Raw genomic sequence first — 12,022 nt, 5'->3', positions numbered from 1 at the left:
TCGAAAGAATTCACTCGTGCTGGTACAATACGCTGTTGGGTGCGCAGTCGATGACGCGTTCCAACATCCTCGGTAAGGGAACTGCTTACGACGCTCAGAAACAGTTCGTTGCCAACGTTGAGGATGCTATCAATTCTCCAGTTGATCTCCCGCGGGCCATCGCCCGTTACCAAAACGTGTTAGAATACGCCAGATCGAAAGTCAATTACGTGTTCGGCGTGGGGCTGTACATGGCTCCGAGTGATATGCAACTGAGAGTAAAAAAAGTGGTGGGTTATAACAACAAAATAGTCATAGCCACGGCGGATCAAAAGTTGGGTATCAACCCCGATATTAACACCCCCTATATCCCACACATCCCACCACGTGAAACGGGTATAGTGGCGCCGCCCCCGGAGTCTAAAGTTCAACCAACACCACAGGAGGTGGCCCCTCATATTCAGGCCTCCAATCAGCAGCACATCGATAGTAAAACGGCCCTGGTGGTTGGTGGGGTAGCTTTGGGACTTATTTGGTTAAAAATTTCTTAGCCGCTACGTACACCAGACCCGCCACGGCGACGATGGCTGCCCACAGGTTTTGACTGAGCCACGTGGCAGTTTTAGCCAGAGCGCCCAACAACCACGAGACGATGCTACCCAGGATGCCGGGAAGGGCTTCGGCGGCTTTACCAGCCAGTTTAGCTAGGCCTTCCCCGAGTTTTTTTATCCAGTCTTTAACACCACTTGAGGTTCTGCCACTTGGGGTTCCGCCGCCGGCAGGCCCCACAGTACCCCCTGTCAGTGACACCACCAGGGTTGATATGATGAAACCCAATGCAGTCAGAATGCTGGCGATGGTGATCCCTTGCTCCCGGAACAATATCCGAATCCTGTCTGCTAACGTGGTGTCTCGGTGGAGGACTTGATTGATGGTTTCCCGTATACGGCTGACCTGGGATCGAAGCTTTTCTTTGAAGGAGGATGCTGTCTCCAGCCAGACCTTCTTTTCCTCTTCCAACTTACGTATTCGTTCCTCGATGGTGGCTTTCATAGACTCGTCCTCAGTTTCACCGAGTTTGCCCTTTTCATAGGCGATGTGGTTGTCTATCTCACCAATTTTGGCCGTGCTTTTCCAGAGCTGTCCATGAAGGGTTTGCATCAACCGGTCCAACCCCCGCAGTTCCCGAACGGTAAATTTGAGCCCCGAGAAGGGCTCGTTCTCGTAGTCGACCAACAACTTATTAATATCATAAGTCATGTTTTGATCTGATGTGGCGTCCCTGATGTCTTGCAGAACTTGACGGACATTCGGAGGAAGCTTAGGTCGCGCGCCACCGTAATCTATGAAGCCTAGTTCATCGCGGATCAAGTCACTCCCATGTTTACTGCCCAATGTTGATAAAGCAAGCGGTTCTCTCGTGCGTTTATTCACGAGATCGATCTCCGGGCGAGCCTTCAAACGCAGCTTGCCATTGCTATCGATGGTAAACTTGGAATAGTCCCTTACCAACGGCTTGAGTTTGGATTTATTTTCAACTGCGTTGTAATAATCGTCGACGGCGCCCTTCATGAGTGAGCCACCTTGCGAGAATGAGGTCTCCTGGTCATCATCGAATGCCTGGGCACTATCGCCCCGCATATCATCCATAGGTATGTCTTCATCCATTAGTATTAAAAATATATTTCCTTTATATAACAATGTACGGCAGAAAATTAGATCCTTTCAGAAGATTGAGAGAGCCATTAGGAGCCAGAGCCGTGCGCCAGTCGGTGACCATCACCAACAATCCCAGCAAGATAGACCAGAATCAAACTCTGCTGGTTAGATTTCCAAACCTTGGTGAGAATGACCTCATTGTACCAGGCACTGTTCGACTGGCGTTCAATATCACGTTGACCTCCGACAACGACAAACGCGAGCTAGTGCGGAACGTGGGTCGAGCTATCATCAAGAAAACGACCGTCAAGATCAGCGGTAACGAGGTGCTGAGTATCGATGACAGCGACGTGTTTCACTGCTACGGGGATCTCTGGAAAAGCGAGGGAGAACGAGTCAATGATGTGTACCAGGGTATCAGCAAATCAACCCGGTCGCGCATAGGGTATGCCTTCACGCCAGACCAGCTAGACAAGCTATCGGACGGTGAAAAGGCCATCGCTCGAGCATACGGGAATCGATTCTGCGTGCCGCTCGACTTCGAGTTGCTCACGGGACACGCGCCGTTTTACCAGGCCGCGCTGGGTGATAGGCTCGAATACGAGCTCACGTTTAACGACTATAGCAAAGTAGTGCGTACGCCGAACGGTGATGAGGCCAGTTATGCCATAGACAACATCTCTCTGGAGTTCGACATGGTCACTAGCCCGGAGCTGGCCAGGCAGGTTCGAAGCCAGTACTCTGGGAAGATGGCTATCCTGTACGATCGCGTACTGAGGCATAGATCAGTCGTGCGAGATAAGAGCGACACTGTGTGGAATATCAACCTGAACGTGCCGGCGCGATCGATGAAAGGTATCCTGGTCGTCCCCGTGGAGGATTACGAGCCATTCCGGAGGGACAGCGAGAAGTTTTTCAACCCCGAGATTGAAAAGGTGGAAGTGACCATCGAGGGCGTGCCCAACCAGCTGTTCAGTCATGGTATGAGACCACACCAGCAGTGGGATGAGATAAAAAAGCTACCAGGGACAGTGGGGGGGACCCCACATTATATAACAAAGGACCTGGACCTCGGCTCCGTGCAGATCGGTGAATACCTGACCACCAAGTACGCCCTATGGTTGGACATGCGATCCACGGATGATGATAAACTGCACGGTAGCGGGCGCCGTATAGATAACGGCAGCGAAGGGATAACCATCCAGATTACTAAGAAGGCTCAACCCGCTGGTAAGTTGAAATTATATCTGTACGTTATTATGGACGCGCAACTTAATATAGACAATGGGAGATTCGTGCAAGCCATCTACTGATGGGGGGTACCCCCCACTGCCCCACCTCCCCACTGACCCACACTGCGCCATAGTGTGCGGGCAGACTGGCTGTGGGAAGACCGTTTTCGTGTTGGATATGTTGGAGGGTTACTACAAGGATGTGTTCGATAACATCGTTATCATGTGCCCTACTCTGAGCATGAATAAAACGTACGCGCGACCTTGGGTGATGACGGACCCGGACGTACACAAAATCGACCCTGGAACACGCCTGCAGGACTGGTTGAAAGCTCTTCACGAGAAATTTAAAGGGGAACCGACGCTGTTTATACTGGACGACTGCAGCGCTAATCGCGAGATAACAAAAAAGAGAGACATGCTATCGTACCTGGCCTTCCCCGGCCGGCATGCAAATCACAGCGTCTGGGTGCTAACGCAGAAGTTCAACTCGGTGTTGAAAGACCTCAGGGAGCAGACGCGATGGGTGGCCTTATTTCACTGCAAGGACAGGGATTCGTTCGAGGAGTGTTTGAGAGAGAACGATGTGATGAGCAAATTAGAACGGGAACGGGTGAAGAAACAGCTCGCTGAAACTAAACACGCTAAGCTCGTGCTCAAGACCGACCAACCAGTAGCATATAGGGTGTGCTAAAGCTAAGCAAAGCTAAGCTAAAGCTAAGCTAAGCTAAGCAAAGCTAAGCAAAGCTAAGCAAAGCTAAGCTAAAGCTAAGCAAATGCTAAGTATAGCTATGATATTTGAAGTGTTTGTCGTGTGCAACTTAACCTTCATTTCTCTGTGTTTTGTCTGCATCGGGTATTATATAGTTAAAACTAAATCTTACTTGTTATATTATAAGATGGAGTGTGAGGAATTGCTCGAACAATTGTTGGTACCTGGGGGTGTGGGGGTCTCCCCCACTGATGATAAGCGAGAGAAACTGGTGGCGTTGGCTGTTGGCGGCAAAGCCAAACATTACTTTGGAGACTACACTCCGGATAAAATTCACAAAATGTCAGCCGAAGAAATCGATAAGCTGTACGCTAGATACGAGTCCCGGCTCGGAGCAGAAATGACAAAGACAATAGGATCGGCTATGACCCAGATATACACCGGTATTGTGTCATACTTCCTTCCCATTCCACCAGAGCGCCGACTTTACCTGTGGGAGGACCTCGAGAAAGACCCTTTTATCGAACACGCCGTGAGCTCTATCAGCTGCGAGCTGTACCACAAATATGGCATGTTGTTGGCTCCAGTGACGGCGGCGATTATCACGGCAAAGCATTGTCAATTTGAGAGAAAAAATAATAATAATAGTATAGATGGATACTGCACAATCCCCCAGGGAGGAGGAGGAAACCCCCACAGTGAGGGAAACCCCCACAGTGAGGGAAACCCCCACAGTGAGGGAAACTCCACTGGAGGAGACCCCTTCAGTGGGGGTACCCCCAACAGTAACCAGACAGAAGAATCCTAAGAGAGTAGCTGCCGGTAAAAAACGGTGGTGTAACCAACATAAAATTATCAACCCAACCCGACTGTTGTTGGCTGTAGGTGTAACTGCTGTCTTGGCTATCTCGTGGTTATATACACGTGAGGGACGTGGGGGAAACGTGGGGGTACCCCCCACCCCAACACAATTAGAGGTCGACCCGCATATCATGTTATAATTTAATATTTTTATATCATATACATAATGTCTGAGGGGAAAACGTTCGTCAACGACGCATACCACGCCACAGTGGTCGCCAGTCTAGCCGTAGGGTACGCTCGGTTGACTAAAATGGTGCTTAAACAACCAACTATCAAGCTAGATTTCAACCTGCAGGATATGGGTATGCTCATAATGAACCTTGGTATGGCGATGGCTACAAAAGACATCCTAGTAAAACAAGGGATAATACCTGAAAATATAATGAAATAAATATAGGATGGCCACGATAGCTATGATGGTTGGTGGGGCGTTAGTGAATGCCCTGGCATTTTCCGGGAGTAATTTCCTCTTCTCGAAACTACGAGATGACCACGCGGCTGAAATACAGGAAGAAAGGAAGCGGCACGATCTCGCTACTGAGAACTTACAAAGGGCACAGGCCGAGTACGCTAAAAAACGCCTCCAGAGGATCGATTTTATTAACGAACAACTCCAGCGTGAAAACCATGCCGTTCAAACATTCAACGATGTCGATGAAGCAATGAAAGAATACTACCTACTAACTGGTAAACGATTGGAACCGCTCAATAAACCCACACTCGCTCAGTACTACACACCATCCAAGGGACAAATGGATCGTGAACTGGGCTTCATAGTGTTGGGTATAGCAGCTACTGCGTTGGTTGCGAAGCAATTAAACTAAATACCCATATAAGTAAACATGAGACCCGCTCCATACCGATGAGAATACATACTTATGGGGAAGACCGAGGCCTGTGGTAGGAAATGCAGGAATCAGGGGTTCTGTTGTTTCCATATGGGAAGTCCTAACTACACGTGGTCTGTGTGTGGTATCGGGGTTAAAGGGCACTACTGTCTATGTAAAGCTCACGGAGCGAACGTAGTCAGACATCAACTCATCTACGAGAATAAAAAGGGCTACATAAAAGAACGTAGGCGACTGCTCAAGATAGACTCCAATTAGACATTGGTTCTCTTAGGTGTAAACTATGACTACTGTACGCGAGCTTAAGCATATCGCAAAACAGAGAGGTGTGACCGGGTATTCTCGAATGCGGAAGTTGAGATTACTAGGTTTAGAAGCTCAAGCGAAACAGCTTGGATACACGGGTACACATGATACCTCGCTGAAAGAAGACTTACGAGAATTGGTGACGAAAATCCTCACCTAGTTTTGATTGGCGGCTCTCTTAATACCAAATAAAATATTTACAATACTATATCCAAAAGTGCGAGTACTGGATTCACTATATTTTTTATCAACTCCCTTTACTGTGACCCAATTAGACATTGGTTCTCTTAGATGTAAACACTATGACTACTGTACGCGAGCTTAAGCGGGTCGCAAAACAGAGAGGTGTGATCGGGTATTCTCGAATGCGGAAGTCAGCATTGTTGAGATTACTAGGTTTAGAAGCCCCTACGGTAAAACAATTAAAAGCTCAAGCAAAACAGCTTGGATACACGGGTTATTCAAACCTGGGGAGAGCCGGGTTAACCGCATTGTTATCACATGCCCCCGTAGCAAAACCTCCCACTGTAAAACAACTGAAAGCCGAGGCACACGATTTGGGTTTAGGCGGGTATTCCCGTATGAGGAAACCACAACTTTTAGAATTATTACGACAGAATAGAGCTATTGACCTACAGTTCGTGCTCACTGAGCGCGCTGTAGGCAACTATTTGAGAGGTTGGCACATGCACGTTGATAGAAACATAGACATTACAGATATCAAGCCTCTGATAGCTGATAAGGTCAACCAGGAACTAAATAACCTAGGAAGTATCAAGTTTCAGATCACAGTGAAAATGTCGCTCGATAAGCAGGTTGGGGACCTCACTGAGTATGTTCAGCCTTACTTCCGAGGTAAACAAGAGGTCGTCACACATACAGAGACCATTGACACATCAATCGATACCAGTTTTCAGCAGATACGAGAATACCTAGAACGCTACACACACTTGGGGTCCGGGTGAGCTGTAGATAAAATCGATAATGTCTATCTAGACATAGCTAACTACGTGCCGTTCAGAGGCGGATCATACCTAGCCTTGCCCCCCTACTATAGGAACAAACATGCCATAGTAAACGTTAAGAATAGAGGAAACGATTGCCTGAGGTTAGCTATCAGGTCAGCCTTATTTCCAGCTGACACTAATCCGAACAGGTCTTCTAATTATCCTCAGGATGATGGGCTCAACTGGGATGGTATAGATGAACCCACCCCCATATCCCAGATCACTAAAGTAGAAAAACAGAATAATCTGGCTATAAATGTCTTTGGGCACGAAGGTAACACAACAATAGTACACAGGGTCAGCGAAGTGAAGGATCGCCAAGTTATCAATATATTCATGATCCAGCGAGGTGACAAGTATCACTACACATGGATAAAACACTTTAGCAGGCTGTTGTATGACCAATCGGCACACAGAGAAAAGACCCACTTCTGTGAACGATGCCTACATGGCTTCACACGAGCTGATTTATTAGAATCCCACCGGGAGGATTGCCAAGGTGTGGGGCAGACGGCCATACGAGTCGACATGCCTAAGGAAGGTGATAATATCCTAAAATTCGGTAACCACAAGAACCAAATGTCTGTGCCTTATATCATATACGCTGACTTCGAAGCCTTGGTGGTGGGGGATTCCCCCACACACCCCAGTGGTGCCGCCGGCGAGGCTCCCAGTGGTAGCTTCACCCACAAAACACAAGAGCATAAAGCCTGTGGGTTTGGATACATTGTCGTCCGTTGTGACGGGGAAACGAAAGCTCCGGTAGTGTATAGGGGCCCTGACGCGGCTGAAAGGTTTCTAAAATGTTTGCAGGAGGAAGAAAAAATTATTAGGAATGTATTGTATAGAATCGCTCCCATACGTATGACCCGAGTCGACAGGCTAGCTCACGCTAGTAGCACTAACTGTCACGTGTGCGACTCACCACTTAACGGTGATTCGGTGAGAGATCACTGCCACATAACTGGTAAGTATAGAGGTGCCGCTCACAGCGCGTGCAACCTCAAGCTTAAAATCAACCCTAAGACAATAAACATCCCCGTTGTCTTTCACAACTTGAGAGGGTACGACTCACACTTGATCATGCAGGCCATCGCGAAAATCGATGGTAATATAACGTGCATCCCCAACAACATGGAGAGATACATCTCCTTCAGCTTAAACGGACTTAGGTTCATTGACTCGTTTCAGTTCCTCCTGTCGTCACTCGACAGTCTGGTCAAGGCCAACAATACCTTCCCTATCACCGATCGATACACAGACGCCGAGACTAGACCCCTGCTTATGAGGAAGGGTGTGTACCCCTATGAGTACATGGATAGTTGGGTCAAGTTCACCGAGACCAGACTACCCCCTATTGACTGCTTTTATAGCAAGCTGAATGAGGCGTCCGTCTCACGAGATGATTACTCGCACGCGACTAACGTATGGAATAAACTGGGTTGTAAGAACCTGGGTGATTATCACGACCTGTACTTGAGGACAGATGTACTGCTGTTAGCCGACGTGTTTGAGACGTTTAGGCGGACGTGTTTCAAGCAGTATAAACTCGACCCCGCATGGTATTACACCAGCCCAGGTCTGTCGTGGGACGCCTTGCTTAAAAAGACCGGAGTTAATTTGGAATTGCTCACAGATTACGACATGCACCTATTCATTGAGAAAGGCTTGCGAGGTGGGATTTCCATGGCATCCAAACGATACGCGAAAGCAAATAATCAATACGTGAAAGGTTACGATCCTAACAAGCCAACCAATCACATTCTCTACCTCGACGCAAACAACCTGTACGGCTGGGCCATGAGCCAGTATCTACCTACAGGGGGATTCGAATGGGTACCCCACGTTGATGTTATGGGGGTTGCACCAGATTCGAACAAAGGGTATATCCTCGAGGTTGACTTAGAGTATACCAAGGAATTACACACATCACACAACAGCTACCCCCTGGCCCCCGAACGTATGAGGGTTAACCCAGACTGGATGTCTGAGTACCAACATAACTTGTTAGGTGGGCGTGTGACAGACGTTGAAAAACTCGTTCCTAACTTAATGAATAAGACCAAGTACATCGTTCACTATCGCAACCTACAGCTGTACCTGTCGTTGGGTATGAGGCTGACCAAAATACACAGGGTGCTCATGTTCGACCAGAGCCCATGGATGGAGCCCTACATCAGAATGAACACAGACCTACGAAAAAAAGCCACCAGTGATTTTGAGAAAAATCTCTACAAGCTCATGAACAACTCGGTGTTTGGTAAGACTATGGAGAACTTGAGGAAACGCGTGACCGTGAAGCTGGTTCGGTCGAGTGAGGAAGACAAGCTCAGGAGATTGATAGCCAGTCCGGCATTCAACCATAGTAAGATATTCACAGACAACCTGGTTGCCCTACACATGAAGAAAAGCCACATAAAATTCAACCGGCCTGTTTACGTGGGGATGAGCATCCTCGATTTATCCAAACACCTGATGTACGACTTTTACTACAACGAGCTCAAGAAACAGTACGGTGACAGGTGTGAAGTGCTGTACACTGACACGGATTCCCTGCTGATGGAGATTCGAACCGAGGACGTGTACGAGGACATGAAAAAACACCTCGATTTATACGACACCAGCGACTACCCTAAGACCCATGCCATACACAGTACGGTAAATAAAAAGGTCCTAGGTAAGATGAAGGACGAGTGTGCTGGCACGCCCATAGCCGAGTACATAGGTTTGAGACCTAAGATGTACTCCATACTGAAAGCCGACAATAGTGAGATCCGGAAGGCTAAGGGGGTTAAGAAGTATGTGGTGAAACAACACATCAAACACGCCAGATTCAAGGAAGCCCTGTTCAAGACCCGTACCTTTAGGCATAAAATGAACACACTTAGAAGTGATGGGCATAAGATATACGGACTGACTATAAACAAGACGTCCCTGTCGCCTATGGACACGAAACGTTGGATAGCTATTGATGGGATAAACACATACGCGTATGGACATGAAAAAATTTGAGGCTATTTACTACAGCCCGCGTGGGCACTGGAAAGCAGCTAGCGCAGTAGATAAGCTAGCTAAAATAGCGCGAGTACCCCCGGAGGAAGCCAAAGCGTGGCTTGAAAAACAAGCCCTGTGGCAGATCTATTTGCCGGCACCACGCTACGTGCCTAGAAGGAGGTTCGGTATTAACATACCTAATAGCGTTCACCAGGCAGACCTACTGTTCCTACCCCACGACAAGAGGTACAAGTATGCCTTAACCGTAGTGGACGTAGCCAGTCGTTACAAGGAAGCCGAACCCTTGACCACGAAAGATTCGGCCCAGGTAGCCAGAGGATTCGAACGCATATACAAACGCAGTCCGCTGACGTGGCCAACAGAGCTGCAAGTTGACCCCGGACGGGAGTTCATGGGTGCCGTGTCACAATTGCTAGCCAAACACGATACAAAGGTCAGGCGTGGCACGGCCGGAGCCCATCGCAGCCAAGCCATAGTTGAGAGATTTAATAGGACTTTGGCTGAGCGCTTGTTCGGCCATCAGTATGCTAGGGAGATGGCCACCCCTGGAAAACGATCGACTGAATGGGTCACGAGGTTACCCAAGGTGGTGTCGGCAATCAACCATGAAGTCACCCGTCTCACCGGTAAGAAACCGGCAGACGCTATCAAACTAAAATCAATAGTTGCAGAGTCGGCCGCTCCATTGCGTGGGAAGGAGAAACAGATACCAGATAGGGCCCTAGTGAGGTATCTATACCAGCCGGGGGAACACGAGGGTGATAGCCGTAAGCGGGCCACCGATCCTATATGGTCAGTCAAAACTTACAACATAGATAAAGTGGATATGAAAGCCGACGAACCTAACTTATACTACTTGAGGGATGGGCCGGGTAGGGGGTTTGTAAGAGAAGAATTATTGATCGTACCGTACGGCACAGTGTTACCTCCAACACACGTTAAGTAGTAGGGGTAATAGTAGCAAGAGCTAAGGACCCAACCAAAGCCTTATTTAGTAAATAAGGCTTTGAAGAGACTTTTCTTGAAAGTGTTTTAAAACCCCCATTCCCTATACTACTCATTGCAAACCATCGATTTTATGCATTTGTATGAAACAATCTGCCTATGTAACTGTCAACGAAATAAACAGCAGAACGCTGAGAGCTTGCAGAGGGAGGGAGACAATGACCTGTAACAGCGGCAGTGTTGGGTCAGAAAGGTCAACGTTTGTCAATGTAGGTCAGCTCTGCACATGACAGGTATGCAGAGGTATCACAGATCGTGAATAGGGTAAGGTGGGTGCCAACTGTTAACCATCATACAGAGTTTGTTTCTCAGAGTTGTTCGACATGAACAACAAAACCCACAATGTTAATGTTATGTTTTGGTATGCAGTACCTAAGTGGAAATGCACTTAAAGAAAACAAAGTATATGTACACTAAATCATTAATCGGACCACCTATGGTTAGACCTCAACAACATTTAAAGCCCCGTTCCCTCGGACACAAGCACACACAGTCATGCACATGTATTGAAGAAAATATACAAAAGACAAAAGTGTTATGTTTTGATGTCGTTCACATTCCAAATCAAGTTACTATAAAGAATATAAGTTCTTTTCACAAGGTATATCCAATGCAGTATCAAAACACTTACCTTTACAACTGAACAATGATATATCCATATAGTTTTCAATTGTAACTGTAGTAGTTACACAGAACGATGTTCATGCTGTTGATCCTTAGATTGTCTGGTCCAGACTGTATGACGGTATTTACAGACCGCCGCCATGTAGCTGGAATATTGTCGTGTGTGACGATAAACAACAAACAATATCAAGTTCGTTGTCTATACTACCAGTTGTCAGATTTATACTGCGGCAACAGAATGAGTGTGGGTTCAAACCCTGATAATTGTACTCGACCCAAATCAGTTATCATGAGTTGGCTTTCTGACTAGGTATGTTATTACAAAGAGGGCTTTTGTCAAATTTACTTCGTTAAAGGCAATAGTGAATGTCTGTTACATTCCGTAAATATAGCAAACAATTACCTTAGGGCGACTTCATGAGTACATCCGTATGCCTGGAATATCATTCAAGCTGTGCTAAACGAATCATGCACACGCAGTTCTAAACAACACATCATATATCACGTGACGCAGTGGAGCAACATTTCAGGATGACCTATATGAGAGATTTTACGTGCGCCCGTGTACCACGAGTGTCAATCATTTCAAACTTTAAACCCATTCATACAATACATATTTTCTGTCGATAACTGTTGTCATTCGTAGCACCAAGATAACACAAAGGTTGAAGTTTATTGTTTTGAAACATTTTTTCTTATATAACCGTGTGTGGTCACTTGATGCATGTTATTAAATGTTTTCGAGAATCAATAGCCTCTTCTCTGGATCCC

The 12,022-nt window shown here is 47.1% G+C and overlaps 1 protein-coding gene across 2 annotated transcripts in view; it reads right to left on the bottom strand.

Moving 5' to 3' along the window:
- LOC137294749 (TNF receptor-associated factor 3-like) overlaps positions 1–11,735 on the bottom strand; it is a 136,567-nt gene extending 124,832 nt beyond the window's left edge. Inside the window, exons 1-2 of one of the 2 annotated variants that reach the window (XM_067825849.1) lie at positions 11,655–11,735; positions 11,259–11,397 (exon numbers count right to left, since the gene is read on the bottom strand). The gene's annotated coding sequence lies outside the window, so the exon portion shown is untranslated. The remainder of the gene's footprint in view (positions 1–11,258; positions 11,398–11,654) is intronic. The other variant, XM_067825852.1, reaches the window with a different exon arrangement.
- Positions 11,736–12,022: the final 287 nt, after the last annotated feature.

This window comes from Haliotis asinina, chromosome 8 (genome assembly GCF_037392515.1).
Source record: "Haliotis asinina isolate JCU_RB_2024 chromosome 8, JCU_Hal_asi_v2, whole genome shotgun sequence".
NCBI lineage: Eukaryota > Metazoa > Mollusca > Gastropoda > Lepetellida > Haliotidae > Haliotis > Haliotis asinina.
The sequence above is the reverse complement of the archived record's forward strand: the minus strand, read 5'-3'. Positions and strand labels throughout refer to the sequence as shown.